General features: G+C 31.6%; 1 protein-coding gene across 21 annotated transcripts in view; it reads left to right on the top strand.

Moving 5' to 3' along the window:
- The window catches only part of LOC145255000 (uncharacterized), a 471,291-nt gene that overhangs the window by 320,777 nt on the left and 128,894 nt on the right, over nt 1–21,620 (top strand). The window contains exon 1 of one of the 21 annotated variants that reach the window (XM_080113921.1): nt 17,188–17,209. The exons of the other annotated variants lie outside the window; for them this stretch is intronic. The gene's annotated coding sequence lies outside the window, so the exon portion shown is untranslated. Of the gene's footprint in view, nt 1–17,187; nt 17,210–21,620 lie in introns of those variants that run through there. 21 annotated transcript variants of the gene reach the window in all.

Here is a 21,620-nt window from a genome sequence, read left to right as displayed (position 1 = left end):
CAGGCAATAATTTTTACTGCCTATCAGTAATATATAATATAAGTATTTTCAATTCTTATTATTTAATTAATCAGAATTCTTATTGAGATGAGTAATTTGTATTATTTATCCATTTATTTATTGCGGACTTTTATCCTCATTTAGTAGTTGTTGTTGTTGTTTCATGACGTTTCGGCCAACTATTTCTTTGGCTTTCGTCAGGTGGTCAACCATGATGTAGCACAGTGGATGGACATTGAATTTTTACAGTTCCAGGTGAGCATTGTCTGAAGATGGCGGTTTCAATCCTTACCAAAGCTGGCGAGAGGTTTAGTTGCCCAAAACGTGTTGAGATGACAACTATGGAAGGCAGTAATTGCTGAGGATGCAGTTAGATTTGGCGTTCCTATCCCATCACGGTTAACCACCTGATGAAGGGCAAAGGAATAGTTGGCTGAAACATTGTAAAACAACAACTAGAAGATGAGGATAATAGTCCGCAATAAATAAATGAATAAATTTTCAATTCTTATCTACATATGCATGTTTCGTCATTTTCTGGGAATTATCAGTGTGGAAAAGGACTGTTCTGCTGATCACATGATTCAAATTACACACCTGAGCCACCTTTTGAATTTTCAGTTGGAACATTTCTATTGATGTGGCCAACCCAACAGAGAAAGTATGTGTATATATATATATATATATATATATATATATATATATATATTAAAAGTTATATTTATACAGGGTGGGGCAGAGCAACTTAGTTAAATTTAATTGATATTCCAAATAAGCAAGTTGCTCTGCCCAACCCTGTACAAACGTATGTTTCATTATAACTTTTATTATAAATAATTAGCTTTATTTATTAGAGTACTATTACATGAATAGAGATGAATTGGATTTTTTACCTTGTGGATACAAACTTAACCTGAATTACTTAAGAACGCAGATTCCATGGAGGAAGCTTCTTCTCCAGAACTGCCCGCCTTTGGAACACTGTTCCACTGGCATGCTTCCCGGTTGAATACAACATGGTGGCCTCCAAATCTTATGTAAACAAGATCCTGTTAAACCGTCCTCATGAATAATCAAATACTACCTAATTTACACCATAAGTGATTATTACACCACCACCACCTTACATTTATTAACCCATATCCTCGATTGGCCTTCGGGCCTTGATAAGTGGTGACTCCCAAGTAAAATAAAAAAAACTTTTTCTATTTTAGAATGTGATAATTTTGAATATAAAAATTGATATAGATACATTTTCCATTTCATTATGAATTTGATCATTTTCATCAACCATAAACAATTAAAAAGTTAAACAATTTTTTTAAAATATTAGTTTAATGTAGGAATTTTAATTGAAATAAGATATTGGAAAAGTCGTAACAAACAAAATTTTTTTCGGTGAACTGTATAAACCGCTTGTTATAACTGTCTTTTTTTTTTTTTTTTTTTTTTAAAAATAACAATAGATCTCTTTAAATTGCTTTAACCAAACAATGAAATTTTAGATTATTTAAATCGGTTTATTTTTATTGTTGAGGAAGCTACTTATCATAATCACTGTGAAATTACACTTTCTGGATAACAAAGACTTGGGTTATTTTATGTCGAAACTGTACATATGTTTTGTAGGCATATATCTTGTAAACAATAGATTCTATTTAATTCACAACTGGCATCTTGTTAATCTGTTATACTTCTTTTTGAAATAGCATTTTTTTTTTCATGGAATGAATTAGACAATTTTATTTCAGATAGATACAAGCATTCTCATATGAGTCTCTGTCGATCCATTTGATTGTTCTTCATTTTCATTGGTTACTCACGTTTCAGTTTGAAAAAAAAAATTAATTGGTCACTCACGTTTCGGTTTGAAAAAAAAAAAAATTCATTGGTCACTCACATTTCGGTTTGAAAAAAAATTCATTGGTCACTCACATTTCGGTTTGAAAAAAAATTCATTGGTCACTCACATTTCGGTTTGAAAAAGAAATTCATTGGTCACTCACATTTCGGTTTGAAAAAAAAAAATTCATTGGTCACTCACATTTCGGTTTGAAAAAAAAAAATTCATTGGTCACTCACATTTCGGTTTGAAAAAAAATTCATTGGTCACTCACATTTCGGTTTGAAAAAAAATTCATTGGTCACTCACGTTTCGGTTTGAAAAAAAAAAAAATTCATTGGTCACTCACATTTCGGTTTGAAAAAAAATTAATTGGTCACTCACATTTCGGTTTCAAAAAAAAAAATTCATTGGTCACTCACATTTCGGTTTGAAAAAAAAATTCATTGGTCACTCACATTTCGGTTTGAAAAAAAAATTAATTGGTCACTCACATTTCGGTTTGAAAAAAAATTCATTGGTCACTCACATTTCGGTTTGAAAAAAAAATTAATTGGTCACTCACATTTCGGTTTGAAAAAAAATTCATTGGTCACTCACATTTCGGTTTGAAAAAAAAATTCATTGGTCACTCACATTTCGGTTTCAAAAAAAAATTAATTGGTCACTCACATTTCGGTTTGAAAAAGAAATTCATTGGTCACTCACATTTCGGTTTGAAAAAAAAATTCATTGGTCACTCACATTTCGGTTTCAAAAAAAAAAATTCATTGGTCACTCACATTTCGATTTGAAAAAATTCATTGGTCACTCATTTTTGAGTTTAAAAAATTTTTTTATTGGTCACTCACGTTTCAGTTTGAAAAAAAAGATTCATTGGTGACTTATTTCGGTTTAAAACAAAAAATTCATTGATCACTGACGTTTCAGTTTGGAAACAAATTCATTGGTCACTAACATTTCGATTTGAAAAAAAATTCATTGGTCACTCACGTTTCAGTTTGAGAAAAAATTCATTGATCATTCACATTTCGATTTGAAAAAAAATTCAGTTTGAAATGACATTTTATTTTATATGCTCTGCATCACATTTGTAGATGTGTCCAAACATGTCTCTTCAATACTCTGTCTGTCCATTCATCTTTCCCCAATTTGAAATAGCATTTTCATCGTTAAATGCACAGTTTAAATGGATGCATCTTTAAAATATCCTGTCTGTTTTTTTCTTCCATTTTCCGTGTGAGGTGAGCGTAGAATTGTTTAATGGTTGCTTTCCATGCCACCACACCCCACTCCTTTTGTTTATCTTTTTTTCCCCTCTTCTGTAAATGAACAAGCATGACTTTCTGGACTCATTAACTAAAGCAATGATGAATGACTGCCTGAATAGAATGCGTAACCTTGGAAACTGCCGCCCCCTGTCTTAAGTAATCATTAAATGGTCAAGTGTCTCCTTGCTTGAACACACATCAAATTTTATTCTAATTTGATTGACCAATGTTTGCCGACTGGTTTTTCCTCTGAAATAAGCACAAAATTTATTTTTCAATCGATGATAAAATTCAAAAAGTTGTAGCAATTTTTGTAGTTGAGTTGGATTAGGTTTTCTTGAAATTGAATCAAGAATCATAGGTTCTGTTTTTCTCTGTTAGCAAAATCAGGTGTCTATCACCTTTGCATTAATCAGTGTTTTTTTTTTGGGGGGGGGGTATGCTTCCTTGCATTTAGAATCTAACCATTTATATAGTTGCAAGGTGATGCGTTAGCCGACTCTCTACTTCAGAAACAATTTTCAAAAATCCAAATTCCTGCCTTAGTGAAGATTTGATGTAAAAAAAAAATCCACAACAGATGTTGTGTCAAAATCCAACATTTGTAAATGCAGTTATAGAAAACAATATCTTAAATTACAAAATCCTTTGCATTAATCTTTAAAACCATGTCTACTACAATGTTAGTTGAAGGGAATTGTCATTTTGTTTGATAATATAATCTTGGAAATGTCCAATATATACTAATGTTCAGATGATTAATCGGAATATGAAATAAAAAAATATCAGAACTTTTTGAGGTATCAAAATTGGAAAAATTTGCGCTTAGTTACTGATTCCAAAAACAATTTTTTTTTAATTGTTTGTTTATATTTTTTAATTTAATTTGCCATTGCCACTACTAATGATATAATGATGAATATTAATTGATTTTAAACTACCAATAAAACTAAAATTTCTAGATCACAAATTTAGCTAAAAATGGCACAAGTGGATAAAATGTGCAAAATGTAGATGAATATCTCAATGAGTGTATGAAAATCTTGGATAAAGGAAAAATTGGAGAGAAACCAATAAACGAAAAAAGGAGGTCAAAAATTCAAGTATATAATAAATAAATATTACCAAAGGCAAGTAAAGTTTCTCTTCTACCTACATGGATAAGCTTTGTACATTTCAACAAAATCTAAAGCTTCTGTTCTGTTAGAAAAGAACTGTGCCGAGTTTCGGACTGCTAAGTAAAACAGCCAACCAAGATGGCTGACAAAAACATGCCATCTACAGAGCATCAAAAATGATTCAAAATTCAAAAAAGAAACAAAATACAGACAAGAATCTACTCAATAAGTGTCACAGTGACACTTATTGCGTTAATTTATATCAGAATTTTATTTCTTTTTTTAATTTTGAATTATTTTTGATGCTCTAAAAATGGTGTATTTTCATCAGCCATCTTGAGTTGCCTGTTTAATTTAGCAGCTCAACACTAGTTCTTTTTCGAACCGAATAAAAACTTTAGATTCTGTTGAAACATACAAAACTTATCCAGATAGGTAGAAGAGTAATTTATCTTGCCTTTGGTAACATTTATTTGTTATATATTTGCATTTTTAACCCCTTTTCCTCGTTTGTTGGCTTCTCTGCTAAATCTCCGAAAAATCATTATGACAGTCAAATTAAAAAGAAAATTATATCTACATTTGAAAGTAGGTGAAGAACTTTCTGCTGAATCCATAAAAATAAGGAAAGCCTACTTTTTTTTATTTTTTTTATTTTTTATTCATTCTTTTTTTTTTAGGCGAATTTTAGGATCGGAATAAGTAATTGTAATTAGGAAAAATTTTGGAATCGTCCCATCGCTACTATATACAAAATGATAATAAAAAAAAAAAAAAGAAAGAAAAGAGGGCTGACATGGATTCAGAGATTTAGATACCTAGTTTTGGGATGTTTTTTAGTCTCAATTTTAATTCTGCAAGATTCATTTCTCAATGAAAATCCTTTCCACTCCCTGCTCTTTCTAACCAAACGATATGACAGTTCAACCAATGGAAGACAGCCATGTACACATCCCCAACTGTCAAGAGTTGAGTTGCACAGTTCATAGCTCGCTGACCCAAGATCCCAACATAACTGTCACATCTCATTTGATTGACTATTTACCCCTTATCCAAACTCTATCTCCACTCCAACCAACCAATTCATTTTGCTGTCACAGCATGAGCATACCATCATGCATAAGCACATTTACGGGAGAAGTGGGGGAGACTGTCAAATTTTCATTGATTTCCTTTCCAATTTTGGTAAATTCGTCTCTGCTATCATTTTTTATATTAAGTAAATTCCTTTTTTCTGTTTGTTTGTTTTTTTTTTGTTTTAATAGAATGTTAGGAGTAAAAGACGAAAGTATTTTGATGACTTCATATCTGGTTCTTTCTGTCTATTTTGTCCTCAAGTTCTCATTTTCTATGAGTAATTTTTCTGACAAACAGAAGAATTTTTATTTTCTGGCTGTTGTTTTGAATGTGTGGTGTATGATTTTCAACCCTATCGCATTCAGCATCATTCAACTGTCCATCTATAGCGTTTTTTTTTTTGGGGGGGGGGCCCTCCAAACAAAGGAGGGATTGGACCTAGTAATTCACTCTCGTTCGTCCATTTGTTGTTCGCATTTTTCTCAATGACCACATCTTGGATCTTTAAAAATTTTGCACAAACATTTGTCACGGTGAAAGTAAATTTTTGCCAGAACGGATTTTCTGGGATAACTCTGGTTGTCACATTAGGGGGCACTATAAGAGCAAAAATTGCCCCCAAATCGTTCATCCGTCCATTGTTCATTTGTTTGCACTTTTCTCACTAACCACACCTAGGATTTTTTTTTAAACTTTGCACAAAAGTTAGTCATAGTGAAAATAAATGCATATAAATAAATAATTTTTTTTTTTTTTGTAATTTATTAGAAAATCCCCCCAAAGTAAACTATTATTATTATTAAACTGAAATTCGAAGTTTGATTACATTTAAAGAAAATTGTTCATCTTTAATTTCTGCATCAACACTGTCTCTCGTTATATTTCCACTTTAGCCACGATTTCCCCAGTGCCTACTCCATCTGGTTTGTAATAACATTTTTCTCCAAAAATCGATGACCTCTTTTTTTTTTAATTTTTTTTTCAAAGATAAACTGCTTTCTCAATTTTTTTTTAGGTCTTAAAATAGAGATTTGTAAAAACAACTGTTGTGTTTAATTTTATTTTTCATTTTTTTTTTTTTTTTTTTTTGTTAAATTGCAGTGACAGTAATTTATGTTTTAAAAGAAAAAAATTAGAAACGTTTGAATTTTTTTTTCTTTTGTTATTAAAACTAAGATTCCGTATCAGATTCTGAGATTGTTCTCTTCACCACACTTCAAACACTTCCAACCTGCCAGATGCAATTTAGAAAATATAAGAATAGAGAAAACAAACTGAATGATAAAAATACCGAGAAAAAAAAAATACCGTTTTTGGAACTTTTACAAATACTCTTCAGTTTAGTCTAAGAAAATTCTTAAGCCATCATTTTTTATCAATCGGAATATTCATCAATTTTGGTTTAATATCCATTTTACATGCTAGCATACGTTTGATATCTTTAAGAAATTGATTTCCAAGCTCACCTATCTCTAGCCAGGACGTTATTTATCCCTCTTTCCCATATCTTTTGGTCTTCCTCTGTGAGCTTAACCTCCTATCTTATTTCTTCTACATGTACAAGAAGTCTTAAATATGAAATAATTTCAGAATTTAGAGTGGGAGATCAGTTTCGCATATAAATTTAATGTAAAATGAACTAGCTCTGAGACACTCTAGCCCCCTTCCCTCCCCCAAAAATTCATTTTCTATGGGAGATAAATTCTGTGCATTTATTTATTTTTTTTTTTTTTCTCGGAGGAGGAGGGGGGGGCTACTTTTTAAGTGATTATGCAAGGTTTCGCAATCTTACCAGTCTGAACTTAGTGTTAGTGGTAAAAAAAAAGTTTAGTGAATATCCTTAAAAATTTAGAATAGTTTAGAAATGATAATCATTTTATGTTAAATTTATATGCAAAAATGATTTCCCACTATAAATTCTAAAATATTTTTTTTTCTTTTTCAAGATGTTTACACATAATCATCTTAAAAAAAAAAAAAAAAAAAGAAAAAAAAAAAGCAGAATTTCATTTTTAGGGAATGATTTAGCTGAAGGTGCTGATCTCCAAATTTGTAATAATTTTTATTAGTAGTATTACTATTATTATTATTATGTGTATCATGTTTTCCTTTTTATCGTAAAACAAATCAATCTAATAACCGATCACATCTTTAATTGGGATAAAAATATGAATATTGTTTGAATAGTTAACAAGACCATCCCCCCCTTTTCCCGACCCCCTCCTCATGTTAAAATGGGTTTTCTAAAATATCATTATTTAGAAACTCTTAACATGAAAGAGGGCTTAGAGTATTCTTGTACTACACTCTTATTTTGCATACCAATTGTTAACTATTTTCAATTGTTTATGAAAATATTCAATCGTATTTTGTAAACTAATAACCGACCAATACAAATCGGCTTTGTTTTAAAATCAAAATCTCTCCATTTTCAATCGGATTACAAGGTAAATATATGAGAAAAGATATTTAGAAAGGTGTAATATATGCCCCTGCCTCATAAGTGTATTTTTCATTTTTTTCAAAAAATATATGCAGACATTACACAAGGCTTTACAGTAAATTGAAAAATTAAAAATAAAAAAAAACAAATGTTTGAGTAAATATTTACAAATTTTAAAAGAATTGGAATCTCTAATTGTGTCTAAATCGGGACTGAACCATACTTCTTCCAGATAAGAGTATGGGCCGGTACCAACCCAACTGTAGACTCAGAGAAAAGAGGTCATCAATCGAATTGGAATTAAAGCAGGATCTATAATTGCATTAAAATCGTCCCATCACTAATACAATATCATGGGTATTAAGTTGAAAATCACTACCATTAAGAAATAAATCCTAAAACGTCAAATAGATGCGGAGGAGGAAGAGAGAGAAAGGATAGAGGAGAAAACTCAGAAGCTAGATAGAGAAAATGGAATGGGTATAGATACAGAGGGACGTGATAAGAGATTCCTTGTGTGAGGTGGTTAGGTATTAAAAAAATAAAATAAATTAAAATAAATTCTCAGCAGCCTGATTGATAAAGTGATATAAAACTGTTATTTGTTGTCCGTCTCTGTACCAGTGCTGTGAATGGGGGTAAATTATGAATATAAGTGGAAATTAATTATTGGGATTTGGAAACAAAAACTTAAAAGAAAAAAAGTCTTTCAATAAACAAAAACAAAAGATGTACAAGTTTAATTTATTTTTGTATTTGTGGTTATTCATTTTTTTTTCCTTCCTGCCCTAAAATGCACCAAACATTGTAAGGCTTGGCTGTATGAGATCCTATCTTCAAATACAGAAGTGTAGTTTCATTTTTGGATGCATTTTGGGATGAGAAACATGAATCAAAAAGATTTTTTGCAGAATAGTCATTTTTGCCACTAAACACCCCCAAAAAACTGCTAAAGTAGTCATTTTTGCTGCTAAACACCCCCGAAAAAACTGCTAAAATAGCCATTTTCGGCGAAAATCATCAAAAAAACAAAAATTCATAAATCCTGTTTCCTCCTTTGCATGCACTCACCCTTAGAATTATTTTTAAGTGACTTGTATAGCTAGAACTTATAAATAGCTTTGAAAAGCACTTTCACATTGAAAATCCCACCAAAATATGCAAAAAAAAAAAAAAAGTCAATAGTTGACTATTTTTCCAGTAAATTTGTATACATTATTGCAGTAACCACCCACTTTTTGGTTTCATTGTAGCGCTTATGATTTGGGTTATATCAAGGAAGACACAGGAAAACCATTTTGAGCAGTATTAATAAGGTTGCATAGAAGTATATTGTATATGAAAAGTCCTAATGGGAGGACTGTATTAGCAGATTTTATGATATTTTTTTGCCCAAAATTAACATTTTTTAAAAATTCCTTTTGAATCTTACTCAAGGCACGAATTGACACCAAAAAATGAGACTGCATTCATAAATTTGAAGATAGTCCCTATTTTCGACCTCATACACTCTACCTCCTTTTTTCCTTTCCTTTTCCAATACCCCGTCATGTTCAAAGGCAAAAACAAAACCAACAATTTTTCCCTTTAAGACAACCAAACACTATGAAGATATAAAAAAACTTCAAGTATAAACACTTTTACCAAAAATTTCTGGATCCAGCATGAAATAGTCCCCAAAAGAGCATTTTTTCATTTATTTCTATTATACATCTGTGCATATATCTATACATTATGATACTTAATGAGTTAATAAATGTTCATTGCCCAAAGGCTATTTTCTCATATATATTAATAGTATAAAATACATATGAAAATATACTTTAGTTCTGGGATCGAGTTATGTTTGAAAAAAAAAAAAGAAAAAAAAAAAGAAAAGTGTTTTAATTGTTTAATAGCGGTAAATTTACGTGTGTATTTGTGGTGTATACACACACAGATGACAACAAAAAACTCATTCTTTCTCTAAATATTCAAATAGATATTAAGAAATATTAGCTAGTGGTTGAATCAACATAGAGTAAGAGGGCAAGAGAAATACATAGATAAGATGGAGATGGTTGAATTGTTCCATTAATTATGATATAATTAATTTTATTTAGAGAAAGAATGAGTTTTTTGTTGCCATCTGTGTCCATACACACCACAAACATGCATGTAAATTAGATAGCAAAATATATCTATTTCTTATAGAATAAAAGAAACGGTGACATGTTTTTAAAAAAATCTTACATAACTAAAAATAATGTGTATGAAGTTTTAGAATGAAATTAAAGTAGAATAAAAAGTGAGTTCGTATGATTCGAATTGTTCGGACTACTGTTTCTATCTTTAGTGTTATTCTCACAGCGTCTCAGTCAAGATAACCTTTGACCTTTTACAGGTATAACTTGTTGAACTCAGAAATCTGCACGGAATTTTGAACAGAACCCTTTATTGAAACCATGGGGGGTAGCATGCTCTTGTTCTATCAGCTATGATTGGGTAGAACTCCTAAGTAATTTGCAATTGTATTTTGAGTGTCGCCGCACTGAACCTTCAACTTCCAGAAGAGTATCGAGTACTTTTAGTCCAAATAATCCAAATACTCATCTCAAAAATTCTGAAACAGTGATAGTTGTTGTGATCCAACAATTCATGAGTACAACTAATATAAAATGACTAGGGCTGTGACAACAGCATATTCTTTTCATTCTTTTGGCTCTCAAGTATATATCCGACACAGTCAATCAACCGAGAACCACATCAGTCTATATAAAAACATATAAGATATTAACTGATATATATTCAAGAGTCAAAATAATGAAAAGAACATGCTGTTGTTGCAGCCCTAATAATGACTAGGGCTATGACAACAGCATATTCTTTTCCTTGTTTTGATTCTCAGGTATATATTCATTGATATCTTATGTTTTTATGTAGAGTGGTGTGGTTTTCGGTTTATTAATTGTCTGTGTCAGATATATACTCGAGAGTCAAAACAATGAAAAGAATATTCTTTTTGTCATAGCCCTAATAATGACACATGGCTGAAAGTTAGCTGAATTAAGTAATATATATTCAAGATGGCCGCCATAATTTATGCAAATTAGATGGCATTGCATAAATAGAAAGTACAATAGTATTCATGTGCAGCAGATGTATTCGTGAATAGTTCAAGTGTTAATATATTATGCTTAATAATAGCAGATACAAGAGAAAAGAATCCGGCACCTAAACGGTTATCTTGAGAATAATTTGTAGCAATTGCGAGGTGAAACAGATAAACTTGTCCAATTGGAAACTCAGCTCTCAACCAAGATTAATGAAATAGACATTGCTGTCTCTAAATATTTGATAGGCTCTGTTGATAATAAACACATCCTTATGACATTTTATTCGCAGTTATTTCACAGCATTTCTGTTTTCTCAGCTTTGCTTTTCAAATATTTATAGTCTAGATAGAATATCTTCTTAAAGTGCCATATTTGCATGAGACTTGATTACACTCACCAACCACTCTTGTCTGCTGTGGGTTTAAAGAGTAATGTTATTTTCGAGTTTTCTTTCTTATATCAGACAAGTTGCCTTACCTAGTTTTCAGAATCTAATTTACATCTAGGGCTGAAGGGAGAACAGACGAATTCGTCTATTTCCCAAGGGTGTTAGTTTAAACCATGCAACAGCTTTGACGGTCCTTGGACTTGGCACTTTGAATTTACAGTCCATACTAGTAACCATTACGTTAATACCGCTTTCTATAGTTAAAATAATATCAACGTGTAAATTTGTACTTTGAATTACTGTTTTTTGCTTCATGAAAAGGTTTCTACACATTTTTTATGAAGTTTCTATTCTTGAGAAAAGACTTCTTTTGTCAATTTTGCCTTTTATCCCTGCCTCACAGTTCTAAATTATTTTATAAACGATTATCTCAGGGGCGACATGTTTTCCCCTTGAAATTAAAACTAAAAGACTTTGAGTGAAAGAGGATGGGAACTGATCAGACATCATACAATTCTCTTATCCAAATGGCAAAATGTTTGTCTGGGATGCCACTTGTTTGGAGATGTCCTTTCCGAATGATACTGCTGTCCATTCTGCTGGGTGTGACATCCTCTGGAGCAGAATAGTGAAACTCTCAAAATGTTATGTGCTGGCTGACATTGTTCAACGATTGCTACAGAAAAATGTCAGAAGTGATAGACTGGGAAACAAATGATTTCTGGTGATGTAGAAGAATAGATGACTCCATGTCCACAGCAAACAGTGCCAGATAAAAAAAAAAATACTTAATTTATCTAAAAAAAATTTTTTTTATTTTTCTAAAAAACAAAAATAAAAAAATTTATCTAAAAAAAAAAAATTTAATTTACCTTAAAAAAATATTTTATTTTTCTAAAAAAAATATTTTATTTTTCTAAAAAAAATATTTTATTTTTCTAAAAAAATATTTTATTTTTCTAAAAAAATATTTTATTTTTCTAAAAAAATATTTTATTTTTCTAAAAAAATATTTTATTTTTCTAAAAAATTTTTGTTTTTCAAAAATATTTTTTTGTTTTTCAAAAAAATATTTTTATTTTTCTAAAAAAAGAATATTTTTATTTTTCTAAAAAAATTTTTTTTATTTTTTTAAACTATTTATTTTTCTAAAAAAATATATTTTTATTTTTATAAAAAAATATTATTTTTCTAAAAAAATATTTATTTTTCTAAAAAATATTTTATTATAAAAGTATATTACTTTATAAAATATTTATTAATTTCCTTATATATATATATATATATATATATAAAAGGAAATTAATAAATACTTTATAAAGTAATATACTTTTATAATACTAAAACCAAATTTCAAACAATGAAACACAACCATTTATTGTTATTATATGTATGCAAAAAATAAATAAGTATAATGCAAATTCTTTAGGTGACACTGTTTGCTATCGCCTTTAAATCGCCTATTCTTCTGCATCACCGATTTAAAAAAAATTTTATGACTTCAGTTGAACAACAACACTAAGAATTGATATTCCTTGATGAGCAGAATTAAATGACCATTCAAAGTTAGTGTTAGGAAAGTACAGGTATCCTTAAGTTTATCTTCATTGGTTTGTGGCTTAACTAAGTAAGCATTAAATAAAAAATATTTTTAAATGCCTGTTTTTCTTTCACTTATGTATTAATTTATTTACACAATTGTTTTTCTTTCTATATTTGTCTCTGGTCATCCATCTCCACCCCAATACAATCGTTAAAACTTATTGGAATTTATTGTCAATTTGCGGCTTGTAATTCACTTGCTAAATTTTTCCTCAAATTAAGCGCGTTCTCCAATTTTGAATTCCTTTTGCAAAAAAAAAAAAAATCTGCCGACGCCATTCCATTTTTAAGTATACTTTTTAAATAGTCATACTAATAAATGCGCCGCTTAGCGTTGAATGTTAGCAAAAGCGGTAAACAATTTCCATTCAAATCAAGTCGGGAATGACTCGAGGAAATTTAGCTAAGTTGCTCAAGAATTATACTCATTAAATTTGCCAACTGAATTTCTTTCTGTATTCCAGTTAGTGAGAGGGGAACCTATCGCCATATTTTCCCCTAAACATGTCAATTGAACTTCTATCAAGTAGAATACTTTATATTATTATCAGTTTCTTTTTTAAATGGAGAGAAGACAATGCATTGTGGATGCATTGTCAGCAGCACCCCATACTCTCGCTTCTTCTAATTTGTCTCTCAGTCCTCATTTAGAACAAGTGATTTTTCTGACAAAGGAAGAAGGAAAAGCTGTATTCTAGGTTAGCAGTATTTTTGCGTAAGTAGTTGCTTGAGATGTCAAAATTTTTTTGTTTTTATTTCTATTCTTGTAACCATGTCACTAATAATGATGCTGGAGGTAAACGTTTTTCTGGGCTGACGTTATCCGGGACCTGAACCTTGGAATAACCACTAAAGAGGCCGTCTTATCAGCAAGGGCAAAGTACTGGAGTTGCTGTACTGCCTTTTGGTGAATGGATTCTAGACCATGCGGTAGCTTTTGATAGGGCTTCTCGATGCCACATAAGCGAAACTGGCATTGGACTGACTATTTCTCTAGATGAGTTCATAATTAAAGGATATTCTAATTTAATATCCAAATCTAACCCTCAAGTTCGCCATGGGCATAGAATATGTGCCTACATTAAAGATGGCTTTCCATGTGGTCGGGACATTTCCAGAGAAGCCCCTAAATTGCCCTATATGTGCTTTCAGATTGCACTTGCTCACACCACTGCGTTTATATTTGCCCTCTATCGCCCCTATAACAGCAGAGTTACTATCTTTAAAAGCACATCTGAGAAAATTGACCACATCATATCTGCTCATCCTTCAGCTAACATTCACATCTATCGAGATTTCAATGTTCACAATGTGGAATAGTTAGCCCACTCAAACAAAACAGATGATGAGGAGAGGTTCTGTCACGATTTCTCCATTGCTTATGACCTAACTCAGATTGTTCACGAACCCACCCGAGTACCCAACACTGATGATCAGTATGCAAGTCTCCTAGACCTTTTTCTCACAACTTACCCTGACCTATGTTCATCTTGTGTTTCTGTCTGCACTGGGATCTTCCGACCACTCGGTTGTATCCATTAAGATAAAAATGAAATGTAAATCCTCCGACATACTGGTCCATCATACACTATATCGATACTCTATGACTGACTGGGATAGCTTTCATACATTTATATCAGATCTATCTCTATGTTTAAAAAGAATGTGTCCTCCATCGTATCAGACCTGATTCATTGTAGGTATAGACCACTTCATACCCTACAAAAGATTCCAGCAAAAACCTAACAGCCAGCCATGATTCTTTTCAGAATGTGCTGCTGCCATTGCACACAGAAATCAATTTCCATTGCTTCCAATGTAATAGATGTACTGAGACTAAAGCCGCCTTGAGGACTGCCAGTGCCAGCAATCACTGTAAAAGAGTAATAAAGAATGCAAGAAAGTTGTATGCTCAGTCCATCAACTCCAAATTAGTTGAGCAGTGGCTTAGTTCCCACCAATTTTGGCAAATAAAAAACAGGATCCCAAATAGAAGTGTGTGCTCTATCCCAACCATCATCATCGAACAAAACAAAACTCTTTGCCGAAAACTTTACAGCTAATTCTACCCTATGTGATCTGGACTGCCAACCCCCCATATTTCCTTCTGTGTCTGAAAACATGCTATGCGACATATAAATATCTATGCGTGGTGTTGCCAAGCTAATAAAAAACCTTGATTCCAGTAAAGCAACTGGCCCTAACAGCATTCCTATTATAGTGCTCAAAAAGCTTCAACCAGAACTAGCTCCCATAATTACAAAGCTGTTTAAGCGTTGTCTTAAGGAAAATTGCTTTCCAACACCCTGGAAAACCTTGTCATTGTGTCCGTATTTAAAAATTCAGGTGATCGGTCATCTCTCTGTCAATACAGACCAATCAGTCTTCTGTGTGTCATGAGTAAATTGCTGGAATCTGTGTTAAATAGAGAAGTAGTCAACCACCTCAGCAAAAATAACCTTCTTAGTGACATGCAATATGGTTTTCATTGGGCAAGATCTACAGCAGATATGCTAACAGTTATATCCCATAGGATTAGTGAATCTCTCGACATAGGTTTCCTTTCTATTACTCTTGACATATCAAAGGCCTTTGAGAGGGTATGACATAAAGGTCTACTCCACAAAATCTCCAGCTAAGGTATAGCTGGAAATGTCTTTTCAATTATTAAATCATTTCTCTCTGATAGATTCGTAAGAGTAGTGGTTGATGAGCATAAATCAAAAGCTCACAATATTAATGCTGGAGTCGCTCAGGGCTCTATCCTGGGCCCAACTCTCTTCCTGATCTTCATAAATGATCTTTCAGATCACATCCTAAGATCATTTGTAGACGTTTATGCTGATGACACTACCATCTATGGCAACACTTCAAAGGCCATAAACGACCAAGTTCTTTTTGATTCTCTCTCCTCTGATCTTGATCATGTGATGCAATGGGGAAAGAGGTGGCTAGTTAATTTAATGCATCTAAAACCAAGCTTCCATCTTTTCATCATCAACACTCTGATCCCAGCTGGCATTAATCGAAATGAATGGTTCTCGTCTTGGGGAGGTCTGACCTTTACTCCTGATGGAACATGTACATGAAATCCGTTGCCAAGGCCGCTGGAAAAATATTGGGATCTTTCTACTGCTTTAGTAGATATCTCACTTCTGATGCAATTCTCTACCTGTATAAGAGCCAAGTACGTTCAAGGATGGAGTACTGTTGCCACGTCTGGGCAGGAGCTGCTAGAAGCAGCTTATTTTGCCTTGACAGAGTTCAAAATAGACTTATTTATATGCCATAAAACAAACCAAATGTCTTGGCTGATCATTTTTGTTAAAAAAAAAAAAATATAGTCAGCAAAACGAATTTATTAACCGCCAAATTTACATGTATAAATGGTAGCTTGAAAACCAGAATATTTTGCTGATTAATTTTACTGTTTAAGTTATGAACTACCACTATTTCGGTTGTTTTTATTATTGGTGATGGTGGTGGTGTTGAAGGGGAACTATCTGCTTTAATTTAATGGTGAGGTGGGAGGTACACTCTTTGTAAGGGTACAAAAATACACAAGAACAGACCAATCGGTATTCCCTGATAGAGGCACCTCAGGCGATTGGTAATAAACTAACCTTTCTCCTAAAGGAGGCGATAATGCCTGGAAGGATGGCCTTTTCAAACTTCTTTCAGATAAAAAGGTGTGATTCCGTTTTAACTAGAATCTGTAGAATTGCAATATGTCGAAGTTTGTGGTTTATCTAATGGATGATATTGCAACATTTTCAAACCATGTTGAATGTATTGTGTTCACTTATGCATTGATACTGTTAAGAAAGGTATGAACCTGCACCCTTCCTCTATGGTTAAAATAATTTATGTTGAATTTTTTGCACTGAATCGTTTGTAGTGGATATTGTTTTACTATCGAAGAACACAACAAGAGTTGATATGTTGTTAACCTACACGTCATTATTAACAATTTTGGTTTAGAATTAAATAAGCTACACAATGATTGATTATATTGTCAAAAATCATAATTACCACTCTTCTTATGTATGCCCTTAATCGTGTTAACATTACAAAGTGTCGGTAAAAAAAAGAAAATGCAAAATATACCTGATCTGTAAAAAAAAAAACAATTTTTTTTTCTGTTGTTGAAACTCACACCTTGAATTCATCAATCTTTATTTTGAATATGTCTGCACTAATCTTTGGAAATATCTGAAATGAAGAAAATTATGTGCGTGAAGAGGACGTGATTATATAATTTTACCAATTATGTTATAAAACTGACATGGCAGAATATCTCAATCTCTGAAGCTAAAATCGCTTATAAAAAGAAAAAAATGCTAAAAAGAAAATATCTCTGATTCTGTTCATGGTAATTAATTTGTTTTAGTACTTTATTTTTTTTTTTTTTACATTGTTGGCAATTGATGTCCTTGAAATTGTGCTGCTTGCATCTTCATGTTGCAAACTTTCTATTTGAATGATCCTCCTCTCACTGACCTGAAGCACCATTATTTTCATCATTGCTAATGTCAACGTTGACAGCATCTTTGTTTCTGCTCTTCTTTTTTTATGTCGTATTTTCTGAATCCTATCATTCAGCTTTCAGAATGACATTTCAATAGGTCCGGGGTGAACCATATAACTTACACATTAAATTGTCTGTGCACATGGGTCTGGGGTCAGAAGAGGAATATGTGCATGAAGTTGCTTGCATTATGCTTTATGGAAGTGCTCAGCAGGTGGCATACTATGGTATACTTTACTGCTTTGGTCATTTATGCAATGTCCTTCCTGTAAAATAACTCACAGGGATATCCTATGTTGCCCGGAGGCGTGAAAAACAAAATAAAACGGTTAAAAACGTGTATACAACATTTTAAAACTACTTTCTCAATCTCTATCCCTTCTCAACCAAGTTAGTTTTGTTTAACATGTATCTCCCTCCCCCATAATGATTATCCCACCCCTCTCTTCTGATTGATTCAGTATAATAGAAAGAAAAGATCATTAGCAGCTGACTAAGAGTTTAACCTAGTTTCAATGTATTTTTTTTTTAAACAATTACAAATAAAAATTAAAGAAAGTTAATCCCCCCTCCATGCACGTGCGCGTACACACACACACACACACACTCTCTCTCTCTCTCTCTCTCTCTCTCTCTAGTAAAAAAAATAAATATATATATATATATATATATCTCCCTCGGATCCTAGTAAACCCAAGGGAGTGAATTTATAATTAAAAAAACATTTTTTATTACCATAACCAGGTCGGGGTAATATTGAATCCTATGATATAATGTTTATAAGTAGCTTTTTCTTTGACCTTTTTATTCTGTCATGACTAGGAAAATCTAATGTATCAAATATGAGATAATGCCTGGGAGTATGGCCTCCTGAGTAAAACCAACAAGTCTTACGCTCTTCATGTAACTGTTTGCAATAAACATTTATTTTTATTATCAATGTGTAATAACAGGCTTAGATCTGATGACTTCAGAGGAGGATTAAGTGTAGTCAGAATAGATCACTTCGTTTGCTTTGTCACATTGAGAGAATGGATGAGTTCTTTGATTAGATATTGAGCAGTTGAGGTAGCAGGACCAGTTGATAGGGAAAAACAAAAAAGATATTGGAAATAGTGATCGGGATGGTTTTGAGAGGAAAAAGTATAAACCTGTCTAGAGATATAAATTGATTCATTAACTAACCGAAAAGCCATTCAACACATGTACGCATATAAAACATGTTATAATGATAATTAAATAATTTTCAAAAGGATTGCCATAAAATTGACATAACAGAAGATTTGAACGTCTAAAGCAAAAATCATTTCAACAATGTTTCATAAAAAATTTTTTGATCTTGTTAATGGTAATTATTTAATGTATTTCTTGCTTAAAAAAAAACAAAACAAAAAAAAACATTTGTTTGCAGTTAATGTCCTTGAAATTGTGCTGCTTGCAGCTTCAGATTCAAAACTTTCCACTTGAACTATTTCCCCCCTCCCAATGAACAATGTTATTTATTTATTTTTTTATTAATGTCAGCATTTGACAGCATATTTTCTTTTTCCCATTTTTGATTTTTATGAATCCTGTCATCCGGCTTCAAGAATGACATTTTAATAGATCCACTTTTGCATCACATTACTCATGTGTGCTTCTATGGATTAAGAGGGTTTATATATTGAGCAAACTTGACTTTATTTATTTATTTTTTTAATAGAAATCGCTCCAGATAAGGCATGTAGCCACTTGATGTAAAGAGCTAAAATAATACTATTTCAAAAACTTGTCAGTGATAAGTGTTAGATGGAATAGATTCTGACCTAGAACACAGCAATTTTTTCCTCTTTGTCAGAAACATCGCTCCTGGAATGCGAGGGCTAAAAGACAAAATAAGGACAGCGAGAGTTACGAGGCTGCCGAAAGTAAGCCTAAGATCCACTTTCTATTCTTAAATTATAACGCGGGGTTGGCTTAGTAAGAGACCCTTCATACTCGAATTAGAAATAAAAGTCCGATTATATTTTTCTCTTACATCTTCATAATTTTCCATCCTTCTTCATTTTTTTGAACTGAAAAACCGATGCGTTCCTCTAATTGATCTGTTTTGAAAATATGATTTTGTTGCTTTTGTTTCTTTTTCTATTTGTTTTGTTTAGTTATCCGCGGTATTTAAAAAAAAAAAAAAAAAAAAAAAAAATGATGATAATGTCTGTAATGGAAATCGCTCCAGACAAGGCATGAAGCCACTTGATGTAAAGTGCTAAAAAAAAAAAAAAAAAAAATATTACTATTTCAAAAACTTGTCAACGATAGATGGAATAGATTCTGATCCAGGAAACAGCAATTCTTTCCTCTTTGTCAGAAACATCACTTCTGGAATGTAAGGACTAAAGGACAAAATAAGGGAAGCGAGAGTTATGAAGCTGCCGGATGTAAACCTAAGATCCGCTTTCTATTCTCCTTAATTGTATTTCATGCTGTGCTCCGCAGACTACTTACATCATAGTCTATTTTATTGCTGGCTTATATATAGTCTATTTTATTGCTGGCTTATTATGCAATTAAAGATTTCGTAAATCTAGTTTTATGTATGTTTATGCTTAAATTTCTAAACTAATTAATTAATCAGCATAAAAATTTTAACATTTTAAGGTGTAATGATGGGTAGAGTGGGCTATACTTAGTTTAATTTAGCTTCATGTGAAGAGGACACCCCACCCCTTCCTTGAAAATAAATGTACACATAGATTTACAAGTTGGGTTTTTGAATTGTGAACAATAGACGTAAGAGAGTGTAATAAGCTGTGTTTAGTATTTTTAGGAGTGGGTTTGTATTACTGTACACATAGATTCGAAAAAGTTGTCAAAAAACAAATATATAACAAATAAATGTTACCAAAGGCAAGATAAGTTGCTTTTCTACCTAATTGGATATTAAGAAGACTACCTCCGTTTACCCACGAAAATAAATGTACCCATTAAAGTTCTTACTATACCGTGGCATATGGTATAACACACTCTCTCTTCTAGTTATATATTTAAACTGTTCTCCCTCTCCTCTCCAGAAAAATACTCTTTATAGAAAAAGAAAGTAGTGTAATTATTTCTGGACTTAAAATATGTATCTAATATAATACACACACACACACACACACACACACACACACACACACACACACGTGTATATATATATATATATATATATATATATATATATATAAGTATACATATTTTAAGTCTAGAAATAATTACAAATTTTTCAATTTTGACACATTAGCAGCCTTTTTTTCCAGATGAAAATCGATTAAAAAGTTTTCCACTTGTCTAAATATGCTATATACCAAATTTCAAGTCTGTAGATCAATAAATTCATTGAGTATATAGGTTGAGAAGTGTTCTCGCATAAACATTCTCACTTTTATATTGATGGCAAAATAATTGCAAAATGTCTTTAATTTGGAAATGAGATTTTTAGGAAAATTTTAATTGAATGAAATACATTTACTTGGTTTTCATTAATGAAAAGATTTTATAAGCATCCCAAACTCTTGTCTAATTTAAATGTTTTTATTTTTTTACATTTAAATACGAAAATTCTTATGAAATCGATGCTCAATTTTTAACTGGAAGGTTTTCTTTTTTTCTAGTCCACCCCCCCCTCTCTGTTCTTCTTTTACTTCATCCTTTTTTTCTTTCTTTTCTATCATCTCAATATTATCCTTATATCTTTGTTCACTTCATCTTCTGTCTCTAGTGAGAAATATAGAAGGTTTTCTACATCAGACTGCTTTTTTTCCACATTAAGAATTCACATTAATAATTAATATTAAGAGAGTGCAGATAGTTTGTATCTGAGTGTGTATTTTCATATATGCATAATATACGCACGAGCGTGTTTGTATTGTTTGTTTGTGTGTAGATAACTGCGTTTCATTTTGGTTTTTTTTTATGACAGAAAACCAATAAATAAAACTATATCGGTCATAATTATATTTGTTTGCTTGTAAACTGCTAAAGTTATTGTTTTACTCTGAACAAAAAAACATTGATTTTTGTAAATGTCGAATATAATAATTTTATTTATAGGTTTTCAAAAGAATTCACAGTCCAATCACGAAAAGTGGAATTGGCATTGAACATTTGTGTAAAAAAAAAAAAAAGGAATGTCATGAGAATTTCTCAAAACTTTTCTCAGTAACGTAATTTGTCAGACAAATGAATTGCTAATTGCAGACTGTGTTCTAATAATAATTGCATTTTCGAATAACGA

The sequence above is a fragment of the Euprymna scolopes genome, chromosome 3 (assembly GCF_053919585.1).
Source record: "Euprymna scolopes isolate OS-2025 chromosome 3, ASM5391958v1, whole genome shotgun sequence".
Classification (NCBI taxonomy): domain Eukaryota; kingdom Metazoa; phylum Mollusca; class Cephalopoda; order Sepiida; family Sepiolidae; genus Euprymna; species Euprymna scolopes.
This window is presented reverse-complemented; position numbering and strand designations above follow the sequence as displayed.